Genomic DNA, 19279 nt, shown 5'->3' with positions numbered 1-19279 from the left:
ATGAATGTGAAGCGCTTTCTCCAGGGGCCTGTTTAGGCTAAGGTTCCTCAGAAGCCAGGAGCCGCCGTTCCGGCACGGAGAGGAGTCATCCTGCGAAACTGGCGAACGATCTCCTATCCCGTGTGCCCCCAGGAGCTTCGCAGAGTTAAGGCACTCCGTGGTGGAGTATGGCCTCATGGAAACCACTGCACACCCAAGTCCCCCGACGTGAAACACTGGAACTTACCTTGAGGCCTGAGGTCACCTTTCGTTCGGCCGGAGCTGAACCTGCGGTGCCGTGGGAGGAGTTCCTAGAAAGGGATTGCCAGCACGGTTTTCGCTTTGGGAGAACACGCAGCCTCGGCCCACAACGACAATCCTGCCGTGCAGAGACGTCGGGCCGCTAGTGCTGTTCAGGCAGCTTTGAAGCCAAGCGCAAGGCGCCTCCAAACGGGGAGAAAGCGTACTCTCCCCTCCGCCTCCCACGTTCAAGCTGAATGACGCAGCATGTTTCTCGGAAGGCTCTGCCGAGCTATCTAGTACAAGGGAGAGAGTGCCTGCCTCTGCTGAGAAAGGTTTTGACGTGGGGATTGCTGGACGTGAGGAAGAGCGTTCCCCAGGCCGTGCAAAGTTGAGGCCTTGGTGATTTCTGGATGGTCCCAAGGGTCCAGCATTGTCCCTGGGAAAGCTGTCCTTTTCCCTCTTTTTCCGGCTGGAAGTACACCTCTGGCATCCGGCCGCCGGTCGGCGACGTCCTGGGGGAGAGGCCCTGGTTTCACTTGTGGCGCACACTGGTGTTTCTCAGAAGAGCCCAAATTCCTCCCTGCGGGTGGGTGGGGGGCTTGGCACACCAGCATGGAATGTAAGGCTGTTTAGAACTGCGTACCTTGAGGCCGTGTGAAGGCCGCACGAACGAGAGCTTTCGAGCGAACAGGGCAGCGCTTCGCCATCACCGTTGCACGTTCACGGAGCTTAGTCAAACGAACGCATTTCCTTCCTGGGGCTCAAACACGGCCGAGGAGTTGGAAGGCATACAGTGAGTGCCCTTTGACAGTTGTTACAACGAACGTGAGTGCACAGTGTCTCGTGAAATACCTTCCACGGTTGAAGCATTCCGTTAAGGCATGCCCCTCCGCTCCCTCGGGCACTCCGAGGTGTTACTAACGGGGGAAACCTGGACTTTTGCTTGAGGCCGGGGTGGGGCGGCGGGACTCACAATTCTCCTGCCGGCGAGCTCCAGAGCGCTCCTGCTGAAGCTCCCAGCAAGGAACGGAGAGCAGCAGGCCTCGCACGAGTCAACCCAGACTTCTTCTGTCACGAGTCAACTCAGACCTCTTATGTGAGGCCTTCCGGCAGCAAAGAGAAGGTGCGCGCGAGGAGTGTGCCTCAGGCAGCTTAGGACCCGCCACCGTCTCGTCTACCACGGAGGGGAATCAGGTTTGGCCAGGGTCGCCCAGCTTCATACCTGAGCTCCTACAGGTATCCTCAGTGCTTTCTGATTACCTCAAGGAAACACAACGGGAGGAACAGGGCCCTTCCGTGGAGGCCCTTTGGGGCACAGGGACCTCTGCGTGGGATCTACTGGGTAAGTATGGCGGTACCTTAGGTAGGCCTCAGTGACCAAGGCTCTCTGGCTCACGCCTAGCTGTGTAAAGAAGTGTGGCAAACGTACGTACTGCTCCTCAGGCTGGGCCCACGGCCTAGCTTTCGCTTCTGTGAGAGTGCTGTCCCGAGTCTCTTCCCGGAGCCAGTCGTCAGCGCGGTGCCTTTTGGCACTGCAGTTCTCTTTCAGTCAAGGAGGCCGTGCGACTGGCAGAGGGAGTCTGCGCAGCACTGCCTTCGCGAGGCTCTTTGACGACTGGGGCGTTCAACCCAGGCAAGCCAGAGAGCAGTACGTTGCCCTTGCTATGAATGTGAAGCGCTTTCTCCAGGGGCCTGTTTAGGCTAAGGTTCCTCAGAAGCCAGGAGCCGCCGTTGCGGCACGGAGAGGAGTCATCCTGCGAAACTGGCGAACGATCTCCTATCCCGTGTGCCCCCAGGAGCTTCGCAGAGTTAAGGCACTCCGTGGTGGAGTATGGCCTCATGGAAACCACTGCACACCCAAGTCCCCCGACGTGAAACACTGGAACTTACCTTGAGGCCTGAGGTCACCTTTCGTTCGGCCGGAGCTGAACCTGCGGTGCCGTGGGAGGAGTTCCTAGAAAGGGATTGCCAGCACGGTTTTCGCTTTGGGAGAACACGCAGCCTCGGCCCACAACGACAATCCTGCCGTGCAGAGACGTCGGGCCGCCAGTGCTGTTCAGGCAGCTTTGAAGCCAAGCGCAAGGCGCCTCCAAACGGGGAGAAAGCGTACTCTCCCCTCCGCCTCCCACGTTCAAGCTGAATGACGCAGCATGTTTCTCGGAAGGCTCTGCCGAGCTATCTAGTACAAGGGAGAGAGTGCCTGCCTCTGCTGAGAAAGGTTTTGACGTGGGGATTGCTGGACGTGAGGAAGAGCGTTCCCCAGGCCGTGCAAAGTTGAGGCCTTGGTGATTTCTGGATGGTCCCAAGGGTCCAGCATTGTCCCTGGGAAAGCTGTCCTTTTCCCTCTTTTTCCGGCTGGAAGTACACCTCTGGCATCCGGCCGCCGGTCGGCGACGTCCTGGGGGAGAGGCCCTGGTTTCACTTGTGGCGCACACTGGTGTTTCTCAGAAGAGCCCAAATTCCTCCCTGCGGGTGGGTGGGGGGCTTGGCACACCAGCATGGAATGTAAGGCTGTTTAGAACTGCGTACCTTGAGGCCGTGTGAAGGCCGCACGAACGAGAGCTTTCGAGCGAACAGGGCAGCGCTTCGCCATCACCGTTGCACGTTCACGGAGCTTAGTCAAACGAACGCATTTCCTTCCTGGGGCTCAAACACGGCCGAGGAGTTGGAAGGCATACAGTGAGTGCCCTTTGACAGTTGTTACAACGAACGTGAGTGCACAGTGTCTCGTGAAATACCTTCCACGGTTGAAGCATTCCGTTAAGGCATGCCCCTCCGCTCCCTCGGGCACTCCGAGGTGTTACTAACGGGGGAAACCTGGACTTTTGCTTGAGGCCGGGGTGGGGCGGCGGGACTCACAATTCTCCTGCCGGCGAGCTCCAGAGCGCTCCTGCTGAAGCTCCCAGCAAGGAACGGAGAGCAGCAGGCCTCGCACGAGTCAACCCAGACTTCTTCTGTCACGAGTCAACTCAGACCTCTTATGTGAGGCCTTCCGGCAGCAAAGAGAAGGTGCGCGCGAGGAGTGTGCCTCAGGCGGCTTAGGACCCGCCACCGTCTCGTCTACCACGGAGGGGAATCAGGTTTGGCCAGGGTCGCCCAGCTTCATACCTGAGCTCCTACAGGTATCCTCAGTGCTTTCTGATTACCTCAAGGAAACACAACGGGAGGAACAGGGCCCTTCCGTGGAGGCCCTTTGGGGCACAGGGACCTCTGCGTGGGATCTACTGGGTAAGTATGGCGGTACCTTAGGTAGGCCTCAGTGACCAAGGCTCTCTGGCTCACGCCTAGCTGTGTAAAGAAGTGTGGCAAACGTACGTACTGCTCCTCAGGCTGGGCCCACGGCCTAGCTTTCGCTTCTGTGAGAGTGCTGTCCCGAGTCTCTTCCCGGAGCCAGTCGTCAGCGCGGTGCCTTTTGGCACTGCAGTTCTCTTTCAGTCAAGGAGGCCGTGCGACTGGCAGAGGGAGTCTGCGCAGCACTGCCTTCGCGAGGCTCTTTGACGACTGGGGCGTTCAACCCAGGCAAGCCAGAGAGCAGTACGTTGCCCTTGCTATGAATGTGAAGCGCTTTCTCCAGGGGCCTGTTTAGGCTAAGGTTCCTCAGAAGCCAGGAGCCGCCGTTGCGGCACGGAGAGGAGTCATCCTGCGAAACTGGCGAACGATCTCCTATCCCGTGTGCCCCCAGGAGCTTCGCAGAGTTAAGGCACTCCGTGGTGGAGTATGGCCTCATGGAAACCACTGCACACCCAAGTCCCCCGACGTGAAACACTGGAACTTACCTTGAGGCCTGAGGTCACCTTTCGTTCGGCCGGAGCTGAACCTGCGGTGCCGTGGGAGGAGTTCCTAGAAAGGGATTGCCAGCACGGTTTTCGCTTTGGGAGAACACGCAGCCTCGGCCCACAACGACAATCCTGCCGTGCAGAGACGTCGGGCCGCTAGTGCTGTTCAGGCAGCTTTGAAGCCAAGCGCAAGGCGCCTCCAAACAGGGAGAAAGCGTACTCTCCCCTCCGCGTCCCACGTTCAAGCTGAATGACGCAGCATGTTTCTCGGAAGGCTCTGCCGAGCTATCTAGTACAAGGGAGAGAGTGCCTGCCTCTGCTGAGAAAGGTTTTGACGTGGGGATTGCTGGACGTGAGGAAGAGCGTTCCCCAGGCCGTGCAAAGTTGAGGCCTTGGTGATTTCTGGATGGTCCCAAGGGTCCAGCATTGTCCCTGGGAAAGCTGTCCTTTTCCCTCTTTTTCCGGCTGGAAGTACACCTCTGGCATCCGGCCGCCGGTCGGCGACGTCCTGGGGGAGAGGCCCTGGTTTCACTTGTGGCGCACACTGGTGTTTCTCAGAAGAGCCCAAATTCCTCCCTGCGGGTGGGTGGGGGGCTTGGCACACCAGCATGGAATGTAAGGCTGTTTAGAACTGCGTACCTTGAGGCCGTGTGAAGGCCGCACGAACGAGAGCTTTCGAGCGAACAGGGCAGCGCTTCGCCATCACCGTTGCACGTTCACGGAGCTTAGTCAAACGAACGCATTTCCTTCCTGGGGCTCAAACACGGCCGAGGAGTTGCAAGGCATACAGTGAGTGCCCTTTGACAGTTGTTACAACGAACGTGAGTGCACAGTGTCTCGTGAAATACCTTCCACGGTTGAAGCATTCCGTTAAGGCATGCCCCTCCGCTCCCTCGGGCACTCCGAGGTGTTACTAACGGGGGAAACCTGGACTTTTGCTTGAGGCCGGGGTGGGGCGGCGGGACTCACAATTCTCCTGCCGGCGAGCTCCAGAGCGCTCCTGCTGAAGCTCCCAGCAAGGAACGGAGAGCAGCAGGCCTCGCACGAGTCAACCCAGACTTCTTCTGTCACGAGTCAACTCAGACCTCTTATGTGAGGCCTTCCGGCAGCAAAGAGAAGGTGCGCGCGAGGAGTGTGCCTCAGGCGGCTTAGGACCCGCCACCGTCTCGTCTACCACGGAGGGGAATCAGGTTTGGCCAGGGTCGCCCAGCTTCATACCTGAGCTCCTACAGGTATCCTCAGTGCTTTCTGATTACCTCAAGGAAACACAACGGGAGGAACAGGGCCCTTCCGTGGAGGCCCTTTGGGGCACAGGGACCTCTGCGTGGGATCTACTGGGTAAGTATGGCGGTACCTTAGGTAGGCCTCAGTGACCAAGGCTCTCTGGCTCACGCCTAGCTGTGTAAAGAAGTGTGGCAAACGTACGTACTGCTCCTCAGGCTGGGCCCACGGCCTAGCTTTCGCTTCTGTGAGAGTGCTGTCCCGAGTCTCTTCCCGGAGCCAGTCGTCAGCGCGGTGCCTTTTGGCACTGCAGTTCTCTTTCAGTCAAGGAGGCCGTGCGACTGGCAGAGGGAGTCTGCGCAGCACTGCCTTCGCGAGGCTCTTTGACGACTGGGGCGTTCAACCCAGGCAAGCCAGAGAGCAGTACGTTGCCCTTGCTATGAATGTGAAGAGCTTTCTCCAGGGGCCTGTTTAGGCTAAGGTTCCTCAGAAGCCAGGAGCCGCCGTTCCGGCACGGAGAGGAGTCATCCTGCGAAACTGGCGAACGATCTCCTATCCCGTGTGCCCCCAGGAGCTTCGCAGAGTTAAGGCACTCCGTGGTGGAGTATGGCCTCATGGAAACCACTGCACACCCAAGTCCCCCGACGTGAAACACTGGAACTTACCTTGAGGCCTGAGGTCACCTTTCGTTCGGCCGGAGCTGAACCTGCGGTGCCGTGGGAGGAGTTCCTAGAAAGGGATTGCCAGCACGGTTTTCGCTTTGGGAGAACACGCAGCCTCGGCCCACAACGACAATCCTGCCGTGCAGAGACGTCGGGCCGCTAGTGCTGTTCAGGCAGCTTTGAAGCCAAGCGCAAGGCGCCTCCAAACGGGGAGAAAGCGTACTCTCCCCTCCGCCTCCCACGTTCAAGCTGAATGACGCAGCATGTTTCTCGGAAGGCTCTGCCGAGCTATCTAGTACAAGGGAGAGAGTGCCTGCCTCTGCTGAGAAAGGTTTTGACGTGGGGATTGCTGGACGTGAGGAAGAGCGTTCCCCAGGCCGTGCAAAGTTGAGGCCTTGGTGATTTCTGGATGGTCCCAAGGGTCCAGCATTGTCCCTGGGAAAGCTGTCCTTTTCCCTCTTTTTCCGGCTGGAAGTACACCTCTGGCATCCGGCCGCCGGTCGGCGACGTCCTGGGGGAGAGGCCCTGGTTTCACTTGTGGCGCACACTGGTGTTTCTCAGAAGAGCCCAAATTCCTCCCTGCGGGTGGGTGGGGGGCTTGGCACACCAGCATGGAATGTAAGGCTGTTTAGAACTGCGTACCTTGAGGCCGTGTGAAGGCCGCACGAACGAGAGCTTTCGAGCGAACAGGGCAGCGCTTCGCCATCACCGTTGCACGTTCACGGAGCTTAGTCAAACGAACGCATTTCCTTCCTGGGGCTCAAACACGGCCGAGGAGTTGGAAGGCATACAGTGAGTGCCCTTTGACAGTTGTTACAACGAACGTGAGTGCACAGTGTCTCGTGAAATACCTTCCACGGTTGAAGCATTCCGTTAAGGCATGCCCCTCCGCTCCCTCGGGCACTCCGAGGTGTTACTAACGGGGGAAACCTGGACTTTTGCTTGAGGCCGGGGTGGGGCGGCGGGACTCACAATTCTCCTGCCGGCGAGCTCCAGAGCGCTCCTGCTGAAGCTCCCAGCAAGGAACGGAGAGCAGCAGGCCTCGCACGAGTCAACCCAGACTTCTTCTGTCACGAGTCAACTCAGACCTCTTATGTGAGGCCTTCCGGCAGCAAAGAGAAGGTGCGCGCGAGGAGTGTGCCTCAGGCAGCTTAGGACCCGCCACCGTCTCGTCTACCACGGAGGGGAATCAGGTTTGGCCAGGGTCGCCCAGCTTCATACCTGAGCTCCTACAGGTATCCTCAGTGCTTTCTGATTACCTCAAGGAAACACAACGGGAGGAACAGGGCCCTTCCGTGGAGGCCCTTTGGGGCACAGGGACCTCTGCGTGGGATCTACTGGGTAAGTATGGCGGTACCTTAGGTAGGCCTCAGTGACCAAGGCTCTCTGGCTCACGCCTAGCTGTGTAAAGAAGTGTGGCAAACGTACGTACTGCTCCTCAGGCTGGGCCCACGGCCTAGCTTTCGCTTCTGTGAGAGTGCTGTCCCGAGTCTCTTCCCGGAGCCAGTCGTCAGCGCGGTGCCTTTTGGCACTGCAGTTCTCTTTCAGTCAAGGAGGCCGTGCGACTGGCAGAGGGAGTCTGCGCAGCACTGCCTTCGCGAGGCTCTTTGACGACTGGGGCGTTCAACCCAGGCAAGCCAGAGAGCAGTACGTTGCCCTTGCTATGAATGTGAAGCGCTTTCTCCAGGGGCCTGTTTAGGCTAAGGTTCCTCAGAAGCCAGGAGCCGCCGTTGCGGCACGGAGAGGAGTCATCCTGCGAAACTGGCGAACGATCTCCTATCCCGTGTGCCCCCAGGAGCTTCGCAGAGTTAAGGCACTCCGTGGTGGAGTATGGCCTCATGGAAACCACTGCACACCCAAGTCCCCCGACGTGAAACACTGGAACTTACCTTGAGGCCTGAGGTCACCTTTCGTTCGGCCGGAGCTGAACCTGCGGTGCCGTGGGAGGAGTTCCTAGAAAGGGATTGCCAGCACGGTTTTCGCTTTGGGAGAACACGCAGCCTCGGCCCACAACGACAATCCTGCCGTGCAGAGACGTCGGGCCGCTAGTGCTGTTCAGGCAGCTTTGAAGCCAAGCGCAAGGCGCCTCCAAACGGGGAGAAAGCGTACTCTCCCCTCCGCGTCCCACGTTCAAGCTGAATGACGCAGCATGTTTCTCGGAAGGCTCTGCCGAGCTATCTAGTACAAGGGAGAGAGTGCCTGCCTCTGCTGAGAAAGGTTTTGACGTGGGGATTGCTGGACGTGAGGAAGAGCGTTCCCCAGGCCGTGCAAAGTTGAGGCCTTGGTGATTTCTGGATGGTCCCAAGGGTCCAGCATTGTCCCTGGGAAAGCTGTCCTTTTCCCTCTTTTTCCGGCTGGAAGTACACCTCTGGCATCCGGCCGCCGGTCGGCGACGTCCTGGGGGAGAGGCCCTGGTTTCACTTGTGGCGCACACTGGTGTTTCTCAGAAGAGCCCAAATTCCTCCCTGCGGGTGGGTGGGGGGCTTGGCACACCAGCATGGAATGTAAGGCTGTTTAGAACTGCGTACCTTGAGGCCGTGTGAAGGCCGCACGAACGAGAGCTTTCGAGCGAACAGGGCAGCGCTTCGCCATCACCGTTGCACGTTCACGGAGCTTAGTCAAACGAACGCATTTCCTTCCTGGGGCTCAAACACGGCCGAGGAGTTGGAAGGCATACAGTGAGTGCCCTTTGACAGTTGTTACAACGAACGTGAGTGCACAGTGTCTCGTGAAATACCTTCCACGGTTGAAGCATTCCGTTAAGGCATGCCCCTCCGCTCCCTCGGGCACTCCGAGGTGTTACTAACGGGGGAAACCTGGACTTTTGCTTGAGGCCGGGGTGGGGCGGCGGGACTCACAATTCTCCTGCCGGCGAGCTCCAGAGCGCTCCTGCTGAAGCTCCCAGCAAGGAACGGAGAGCAGCAGGCCTCGCACGAGTCAACCCAGACTTCTTCTGTCACGAGTCAACTCAGACCTCTTATGTGAGGCCTTCCGGCAGCAAAGAGAAGGTGCGCGCGAGGAGTGTGCCTCAGGCGGCTTAGGACCCGCCACCGTCTCGTCTACCACGGAGGGGAATCAGGTTTGGCCAGGGTCGCCCAGCTTCATACCTGAGCTCCTACAGGTATCCTCAGTGCTTTCTGATTACCTCAAGGAAACACAACGGGAGGAACAGGGCCCTTCCGTGGAGGCCCTTTGGGGCACAGGGACCTCTGCGTGGGATCTACTGGGTAAGTATGGCGGTACCTTAGGTAGGCCTCAGTGACCAAGGCTCTCTGGCTCACGCCTAGCTGTGTAAAGAAGTGTGGCAAACGTACGTACTGCTCCTCAGGCTGGGCCCACGGCCTAGCTTTCGCTTCTGTGAGAGTGCTGTCCCGAGTCTCTTCCCGGAGCCAGTCGTCAGCGCGGTGCCTTTTGGCACTGCAGTTCTCTTTCAGTCAAGGAGGCCGTGCGACTGGCAGAGGGAGTCTGCGCAGCACTGCCTTCGCGAGGCTCTTTGACGACTGGGGCGTTCAACCCAGGCAAGCCAGAGAGCAGTACGTTGCCCTTGCTATGAATGTGAAGCGCTTTCTCCAGGGGCCTGTTTAGGCTAAGGTTCCTCAGAAGCCAGGAGCCGCCGTTGCGGCACGGAGAGGAGTCATCCTGCGAAACTGGCGAACGATCTCCTATCCCGTGTGCCCCCAGGAGCTTCGCAGAGTTAAGGCACTCCGTGGTGGAGTATGGCCTCATGGAAACCACTGCACACCCAAGTCCCCCGACGTGAAACACTGGAACTTACCTTGAGGCCTGAGGTCACCTTTCGTTCGGCCGGAGCTGAACCTGCGGTGCCGTGGGAGGAGTTCCTAGAAAGGGATTGCCAGCACGGTTTTCGCTTTGGGAGAACACGCAGCCTCGGCCCACAACGACAATCCTGCCGTGCAGAGACGTCGGGCCGCTAGTGCTGTTCAGGCAGCTTTGAAGCCAAGCGCAAGGCGCCTCCAAACGGGGAGAAAGCGTACTCTCCCCTCCGCGTCCCACGTTCAAGCTGAATGACGCAGCATGTTTCTCGGAAGGCTCTGCCGAGCTATCTAGTACAAGGGAGAGAGTGCCTGCCTCTGCTGAGAAAGGTTTTGACGTGGGGATTGCTGGACGTGAGGAAGAGCGTTCCCCAGGCCGTGCAAAGTTGAGGCCTTGGTGATTTCTGGATGGTCCCAAGGGTCCAGCATTGTCCCTGGGAAAGCTGTCCTTTTCCCTCTTTTTCCGGCTGGAAGTACACCTCTGGCATCCGGCCGCCGGTCGGCGACGTCCTGGGGGAGAGGCCCTGGTTTCACTTGTGGCGCACACTGGTGTTTCTCAGAAGAGCCCAAATTCCTCCCTGCGGGTGGGTGGGGGGCTTGGCACACCAGCATGGAATGTAAGGCTGTTTAGAACTGCGTACCTTGAGGCCGTGTGAAGGCCGCACGAACGAGAGCTTTCGAGCGAACAGGGCAGCGCTTCGCCATCACCGTTGCACGTTCACGGAGCTTAGTCAAACGAACGCATTTCCTTCCTGGGGCTCAAACACGGCCGAGGAGTTGCAAGGCATACAGTGAGTGCCCTTTGACAGTTGTTACAACGAACGTGAGTGCACAGTGTCTCGTGAAATACCTTCCACGGTTGAAGCATTCCGTTAAGGCATGCCCCTCCGCTCCCTCGGGCACTCCGAGGTGTTACTAACGGGGGAAACCTGGACTTTTGCTTGAGGCCGGGGTGGGGCGGCGGGACTCACAATTCTCCTGCCGGCGAGCTCCAGAGCGCTCCTGCTGAAGCTCCCAGCAAGGAACGGAGAGCAGCAGGCCTCGCACGAGTCAACCCAGACTTCTTCTGTCACGAGTCAACTCAGACCTCTTATGTGAGGCCTTCCGGCAGCAAAGAGAAGGTGCGCGCGAGGAGTGTGCCTCAGGCGGCTTAGGACCCGCCACCGTCTCGTCTACCACGGAGGGGAATCAGGTTTGGCCAGGGTCGCCCAGCTTCATACCTGAGCTCCTACAGGTATCCTCAGTGCTTTCTGATTACCTCAAGGAAACACAACGGGAGGAACAGGGCCCTTCCGTGGAGGCCCTTTGGGGCACAGGGACCTCTGCGTGGGATCTACTGGGTAAGTATGGCGGTACCTTAGGTAGGCCTCAGTGACCAAGGCTCTCTGGCTCACGCCTAGCTGTGTAAAGAAGTGTGGCAAACGTACGTACTGCTCCTCAGGCTGGGCCCACGGCCTAGCTTTCGCTTCTGTGAGAGTGCTGTCCCGAGTCTCTTCCCGGAGCCAGTCGTCAGCGCGGTGCCTTTTGGCACTGCAGTTCTCTTTCAGTCAAGGAGGCCGTGCGACTGGCAGAGGGAGTCTGCGCAGCACTGCCTTCGCGAGGCTCTTTGACGACTGGGGCGTTCAACCCAGGCAAGCCAGAGAGCAGTACGTTGCCCTTGCTATGAATGTGAAGAGCTTTCTCCAGGGGCCTGTTTAGGCTAAGGTTCCTCAGAAGCCAGGAGCCGCCGTTCCGGCACGGAGAGGAGTCATCCTGCGAAACTGGCGAACGATCTCCTATCCCGTGTGCCCCCAGGAGCTTCGCAGAGTTAAGGCACTCCGTGGTGGAGTATGGCCTCATGGAAACCACTGCACACCCAAGTCCCCCGACGTGAAACACTGGAACTTACCTTGAGGCCTGAGGTCACCTTTCGTTCGGCCGGAGCTGAACCTGCGGTGCCGTGGGAGGAGTTCCTAGAAAGGGATTGCCAGCACGGTTTTCGCTTTGGGAGAACACGCAGCCTCGGCCCACAACGACAATCCTGCCGTGCAGAGACGTCGGGCCGCTAGTGCTGTTCAGGCAGCTTTGAAGCCAAGCGCAAGGCGCCTCCAAACGGGGAGAAAGCGTACTCTCCCCTCCGCCTCCCACGTTCAAGCTGAATGACGCAGCATGTTTCTCGGAAGGCTCTGCCGAGCTATCTAGTACAAGGGAGAGAGTGCCTGCCTCTGCTGAGAAAGGTTTTGACGTGGGGATTGCTGGACGTGAGGAAGAGCGTTCCCCAGGCCGTGCAAAGTTGAGGCCTTGGTGATTTCTGGATGGTCCCAAGGGTCCAGCATTGTCCCTGGGAAAGCTGTCCTTTTCCCTCTTTTTCCGGCTGGAAGTACACCTCTGGCATCCGGCTGCCGGTCGGCGACGTCCTGGGGGAGAGGCCCTGGTTTCACTTGTGGCGCACACTGGTGTTTCTCAGAAGAGCCCAAATTCCTCCCTGCGGGTGGGTGGGGGGCTTGGCACACCAGCATGGAATGTAAGGCTGTTTAGAACTGCGTACCTTGAGGCCGTGTGAAGGCCGCACGAACGAGAGCTTTCGAGCGAACAGGGCAGCGCTTCGCCATCACCGTTGCACGTTCACGGAGCTTAGTCAAACGAACGCATTTCCTTCCTGGGGCTCAAACACGGCCGAGGAGTTGCAAGGCATACAGTGAGTGCCCTTTGACAGTTGTTACAACGAACGTGAGTGCACAGTGTCTCGTGAAATACCTTCCACGGTTGAAGCATTCCGTTAAGGCATGCCCCTCCGCTCCCTCGGGCACTCCGAGGTGTTACTAACGGGGGAAACCTGGACTTTTGCTTGAGGCCGGGGTGGGGCGGCGGGACTCACAATTCTCCTGCCGGCGAGCTCCAGAGCGCTCCTGCTGAAGCTCCCAGCAAGGAACGGAGAGCAGCAGGCCTCGCACGAGTCAACCCAGACTTCTTCTGTCACGAGTCAACTCAGACCTCTTATGTGAGGCCTTCCGGCAGCAAAGAGAAGGTGCGCGCGAGGAGTGTGCCTCAGGCAGCTTAGGACCCGCCACCGTCTCGTCTACCACGGAGGGGAATCAGGTTTGGCCAGGGTCGCCCAGCTTCATACCTGAGCTCCTACAGGTATCCTCAGTGCTTTCTGATTACCTCAAGGAAACACAACGGGAGGAACAGGGCCCTTCCGTGGAGGCCCTTTGGGGCACAGGGACCTCTGCGTGGGATCTACTGGGTAAGTATGGCGGTACCTTAGGTAGGCCTCAGTGACCAAGGCTCTCTGGCTCACGCCTAGCTGTGTAAAGAAGTGTGGCAAACGTACGTACTGCTCCTCAGGCTGGGCCCACGGCCTAGCTTTCGCTTCTGTGAGAGTGCTGTCCCGAGTCTCTTCCCGGAGCCAGTCGTCAGCGCGGTGCCTTTTGGCACTGCAGTTCTCTTTCAGTCAAGGAGGCCGTGCGACTGGCAGAGGGAGTCTGCGCAGCACTGCCTTCGCGAGGCTCTTTGACGACTGGGGCGTTCAACCCAGGCAAGCCAGAGAGCAGTACGTTGCCCTTGCTATGAATGTGAAGCGCTTTCTCCAGGGGCCTGTTTAGGCTAAGGTTCCTCAGAAGCCAGGAGCCGCCGTTGCGGCACGGAGACGAGTCATCCTGCGAAACTGGCGAACGATCTCCTATCCCGTGTGCCCCCAGGAGCTTCGCAGAGTTAAGGCACTCCGTGGTGGAGTATGGCCTCATGGAAACCACTGCACACCCAAGTCCCCCGACGTGAAACACTGGAACTTACCTTGAGGCCTGAGGTCACCTTTCGTTCGGCCGGAGCTGAACCTGCGGTGCCGTGGGAGGAGTTCCTAGAAAGGGATTGCCAGCACGGTTTTCGCTTTGGGAGAACACGCAGCCTCGGCCCACAACGACAATCCTGCCGTGCAGAGACGTCGGGCCGCTAGTGCTGTTCAGGCAGCTTTGAAGCCAAGCGCAAGGCGCCTCCAAACGGGGAGAAAGCGTACTCTCCCCTCCGCCTCCCACGTTCAAGCTGAATGACGCAGCATGTTTCTCGGAAGGCTCTGCCGAGCTATCTAGTACAAGGGAGAGAGTGCCTGCCTCTGCTGAGAAAGGTTTTGACGTGGGGATTGCTGGACGTGAGGAAGAGCGTTCCCCAGGCCGTGCAAAGTTGAGGCCTTGGTGATTTCTGGATGGTCCCAAGGGTCCAGCATTGTCCCTGGGAAAGCTGTCCTTTTCCCTCTTTTTCCGGCTGGAAGTACACCTCTGGCATCCGGCTGCCGGTCGGCGACGTCCTGGGGGAGAGGCCCTGGTTTCACTTGTGGCGCACACTGGTGTTTCTCAGAAGAGCCCAAATTCCTCCCTGCGGGTGGGTGGGGGGCTTGGCACACCAGCATGGAATGTAAGGCTGTTTAGAACTGCGTACCTTGAGGCCGTGTGAAGGCCGCACGAACGAGAGCTTTCGAGCGAACAGGGCAGCGCTTCGCCATCACCGTTGCACGTTCACGGAGCTTAGTCAAACGAACGCATTTCCTTCCTGGGGCTCAAACACGGCCGAGGAGTTGCAAGGCATACAGTGAGTGCCCTTTGACAGTTGTTACAACGAACGTGAGTGCACAGTGTCTCGTGAAATACCTTCCACGGTTGAAGCATTCCGTTAAGGCATGCCCCTCCGCTCCCTCGGGCACTCCGAGGTGTTACTAACGGGGGAAACCTGGACTTTTGCTTGAGGCCGGGGTGGGGCGGCGGGACTCACAATTCTCCTGCCGGCGAGCTCCAGAGCGCTCCTGCTGAAGCTCCCAGCAAGGAACGGAGAGCAGCAGGCCTCGCACGAGTCAACCCAGACTTCTTCTGTCACGAGTCAACTCAGACCTCTTATGTGAGGCCTTCCGGCAGCAAAGAGAAGGTGCGCGCGAGGAGTGTGCCTCAGGCAGCTTAGGACCCGCCACCGTCTCGTCTACCACGGAGGGGAATCAGGTTTGGCCAGGGTCGCCCAGCTTCATACCTGAGCTCCTACAGGTATCCTCAGTGCTTTCTGATTACCTCAAGGAAACACAACGGGAGGAACAGGGCCCTTCCGTGGAGGCCCTTTGGGGCACAGGGACCTCTGCGTGGGATCTACTGGGTAAGTATGGCGGTACCTTAGGTAGGCCTCAGTGACCAAGGCTCTCTGGCTCACGCCTAGCTGTGTAAAGAAGTGTGGCAAACGTACGTACTGCTCCTCAGGCTGGGCCCACGGCCTAGCTTTCGCTTCTGTGAGAGTGCTGTCCCGAGTCTCTTCCCGGAGCCAGTCGTCAGCGCGGTGCCTTTTGGCACTGCAGTTCTCTTTCAGTCAAGGAGGCCGTGCGACTGGCAGAGGGAGTCTGCGCAGCACTGCCTTCGCGAGGCTCTTTGACGACTGGGGCGTTCAACCCAGGCAAGCCAGAGAGCAGTACGTTGCCCTTGCTATGAATGTGAAGCGCTTTCTCCAGGGGCCTGTTTAGGCTAAGGTTCCTCAGAAGCCAGGAGCCGCCGTTGCGGCACGGAGACGAGTCATCCTGCGAAACTGGCGAACGATCTCCTATCCCGTGTGCCCCCAGGAGCTTCGCAGAGTTAAGGCACTCCGTGGTGGAGTATGGCCTCATGGAAACCACTGCACACCCAAGTCCCCCGACGTGAAACACTGGAACTTACCTTGAGGCCTGAGGTCACCTTTCGTTCGGCCGGAGCTGAACCTGCGGTGCCGTGGGAGGAGTTCCTAGAAAGGGATTGCCAGCACGGTTTTCGCTTTGGGAGAACACGCAGCCTCGGCCCACAACGACAATCCTGCCGTGCAGAGACGTCGGGCCGCTAGTGCTGTTCAGGCAGCTTTGAAGCCAAGCGCAAGGCGCCTCCAAACGGGGAGAAAGCGTACTCTCCCCTCCGCCTCCCACGTTCAAGCTGAATGACGCAGCATGTTTCTCGGAAGGCTCTGCCGAGCTATCTAGTACAAGGGAGAGAGTGCCTGCCTCTGCTGAGAAAGGTTTTGACGTGGGGATTGCTGGACGTGAGGAAGAGCGTTCCCCAGGCCGTGCAAAGTTGAGGCCTTGGTGATTTCTGGATGGTCCCAAGGGTCCAGCATTGTCCCTGGGAAAGCTGTCCTTTTCCCTCTTTTTCCGGCTGGAAGTACACCTCTGGCATCCGGCCGCCGGTCGGCGACGTCCTGGGGGAGAGGCCCTGGTTTCACTTGTGGCGCACACTGGTGTTTCTCAGAAGAGCCCAAATTCCTCCCTGCGGGTGGGTGGGGGGCTTGGCACACCAGCATGGAATGTAAGGCTGTTTAGAACTGCGTACCTTGAGGCCGTGTGAAGGCCGCACGAACGAGAGCTTTCGAGCGAACAGGGCAGCGCTTCGCCATCACCGTTGCACGTTCACGGAGCTTAGTCAAACGAACGCATTTCCTTCCTGGGGCTCAAACACGGCCGAGGAGTTGCAAGGCATACAGTGAGTGCCCTTTGACAGTTGTTACAACGAACGTGAGTGCACAGTGTCTCGTGAAATACCTTCCACGGTTGAAGCATTCCGTTAAGGCATGCCCCTCCGCTCCCTCGGGCACTCCGAGGTGTTACTAACGGGGGAAACCTGGACTTTTGCTTGAGGCCGGGGTGGGGCGGCGGGACTCACAATTCTCCTGCCGGCGAGCTCCAGAGCGCTCCTGCTGAAGCTCCCAGCAAGGAACGGAGAGCAGCAGGCCTCGCACGAGTCAACCCAGACTTCTTCTGTCACGAGTCAACTCAGACCTCTTATGTGAGGCCTTCCGGCAGCAAAGAGAAGGTGCGCGCGAGGAGTGTGCCTCAGGCGGCTTAGGACCCGCCACCGTCTCGTCTACCACGGAGGGGAATCAGGTTTGGCCAGGGTCGCCCAGCTTCATACCTGAGCTCCTACAGGTATCCTCAGTGCTTTCTGATTACCTCAAGGAAACACAACGGGAGGAACAGGGCCCTTCCGTGGAGGCCCTTTGGGGCACAGGGACCTCTGCGTGGGATCTACTGGGTAAGTATGGCGGTACCTTAGGTAGGCCTCAGTGACCAAGGCTCTCTGGCTCACGCCTAGCTGTGTAAAGAAGTGTGGCAAACGTACGTACTGCTCCTCAGGCTGGGCCCACGGCCTAGCTTTCGCTTCTGTGAGAGTGCTGTCCCGAGTCTCTTCCCGGAGCCAGTCGTCAGCGCGGTGCCTTTTGGCACTGCAGTTCTCTTTCAGTCAAGGAGGCCGTGCGACTGGCAGAGGGAGTCTGCGCAGCACTGCCTTCGCGAGGCTCTTTGACGACTGGGGCGTTCAACCCAGGCAAGCCAGAGAGCAGTACGTTGCCCTTGCTATGAATGTGAAGCGCTTTCTCCAGGGGCCTGTTTAGGCTAAGGTTCCTCAGAAGCCAGGAGCCGCCGTTGCGGCACGGAGAGGAGTCATCCTGCGAAACTGGCGAACGATCTCCTATCCCGTGTGCCCCCAGGAGCTTCGCAGAGTTAAGGCACTCCGTGGTGGAGTATGGCCTCATGGAAACCACTGCACACCCAAGTCCCCCGACGTGAAACACTGGAACTTACCTTGAGGCCTGAGGTCACCTTTCGTTCGGCCGGAGCTGAACCTGCGGTGCCGTGGGAGGAGTTCCTAGAAAGGGATTGCCAGCACGGTTTTCGCTTTGGGAGAACACGCAGCCTCGGCCCACAACGACAATCCTGCCGTGCAGAGACGTCGGGCCGCCAGTGCTGTTCAGGCAGCTTTGAAGCCAAGCGCAAGGCGCCTCCAAACGGGGAGAAAGCGTACTCTCCCCTCCGCGTCCCACGTTCAAGCTGAATGACGCAGCATGTTTCTCGGAAGGCTCTGCCGAGCTATCTAGTACAAGGGAGAGAGTGCCTGCCTCTGCTGAGAAAGGTTTTGACGTGGGGATTGCTGGACGTGAGGAAGAGCGTTCCCCAGGCCGTGCAAAGTTGAGGCCTTGGTGATTTCTGGATGGTCCCAAGGGTCCAGCATTGTCCCTGGGAAAGCTGTCCTTTTCCCTCTTTTTCCGGCTGGAAGTACACCTCTGGCATCCGGCCGCCGGTCGGCGACGTCCTGGGGGAGAGGCCCTGGTTTCACTTGTGGCGCACACTGGTGTTTCTCAGAAGAGCCCAAATTCCTCCCTGCGGGTGGGTGGGGGGCTTGGCACACCAGCATGGAATGTAAGGCTGTTTAGAACTGCGTACCTTGAGGCCGTGTGAAGGCCGCACGAACGAGAGCTTTCGAGCGAACAGGGCAGCGCTTCGCCATCACCGTTGCACGTTCACGGAGCTTAGTCAAACGAACGCATTTCCTTCCTGGGGCTCAAACACGGCCGAGGAGTTGCAAGGCATACAGTGAGTGCCCTTTGACAGTTGTTACAACGAACGTGAGTGCACAGTGTCTCGTGAAATACCTTCCACGGTTGAAGCATTCCGTTAAGGCATGCCCCTCCGCTCCCTCGGGCACTCCGAGGTGTTACTAACGGGGGAAACCTGGACTTTTGCTTGAGGCCGGGGTGGGGCGGCGGGACTCACAATTCTCCTGCCGGCGAGCTCCAGAGCGCTCCTGCTGAAGCTCCCAGCAAGGAACGGAGAGCAGCAGGCCTCGCACGAGTCAACCCAGACTTCTTCTGTCACGAGTCAACTCAGACCTCTTATGTGAGGCCTTCCGGCAGCAAAGAGAAGGTGCGCGCGAGGAGTGTGCCTCAGGCGGCTTAGGACCCGCCACCGTCTCGTCTACCACGGAGGGGAATCAGGTTTGGCCAGGGTCGCCCAGCTTCATACCTGAGCTCCTACAGGTATCCTCAGTGCTTTCTGATTACCTCAAGGAAACACAACGGGAGGAACAGGGCCCTTCCGTGGAGGCCCTTTGGGGCACAGGGACCTCTGCGTGGGATCTACTGGGTAAGTATGGCGGTACCTTAGGTAGGCCTCAGTGACCAAGGCTCTCTGGCTCACGCCTAGCTGTGTAAAGAAGTGTGGCAAACGTACGTACTGCTCCTCAGGCTGGGCCCACGGCCTAGCTTTCGCTTCTGTGAGAGTGCTGTCCCGAGTCTCTTCCCGGAGCCAGTCGTCAGCGCGGTGCCTTTTGGCACTGCAGTTCTCTTTCAGTCAAGGAGGCCGTGCGACTGGCAGAGGGAGTCTGCGCAGCACTGCCTTCGCGAGGCTCTTTGACGACTGGGGCGTTCAACCCAGGCAAGCCAGAGAGCAGTACGTTGCCCTTGCTATGAATGTGAAGCGCTTTCTCCAGGGGCCTGTTTAGGCTAAGGTTCCTCAGAAGCCAGGAGCCGCCGTTGCGGCACGGAGAGGAGTCATCCTGCGAAACTGGCGAACGATCTCCTATCCCGTGTGCCCCCAGGAGCTTCGCAGAGTTAAGGCACTCCGTGGTGGAGTATGGCCTCATGGAAACCACTGCACACCCAAGTCCCCCGACGTGAAACACTGGAACTTACCTTGAGGCCTGAGGTCACCTTTCGTTCGGCCGGAGCTGAACCTGCGGTGCCGTGGGAGGAGTTCCTAGAAAGGGATTGCCAGCACGGTTTTCGCTTTGGGAGAACACGCAGCCTCGGCCCACAACGACAATCCTGCCGTGCAGAGACGTCGGGCCGCCAGTGCTGTTCAGGCAGCTTTGAAGCCAAGCGCAAG

Source organism: Delphinus delphis, unplaced genomic scaffold (assembly GCF_949987515.2).
Source record: "Delphinus delphis unplaced genomic scaffold, mDelDel1.2 scaffold_122, whole genome shotgun sequence".
Lineage (NCBI taxonomy): Eukaryota > Metazoa > Chordata > Mammalia > Artiodactyla > Delphinidae > Delphinus > Delphinus delphis.
The sequence above is the reverse complement of the archived record's forward strand: the minus strand, read 5'-3'. Positions refer to the sequence as shown.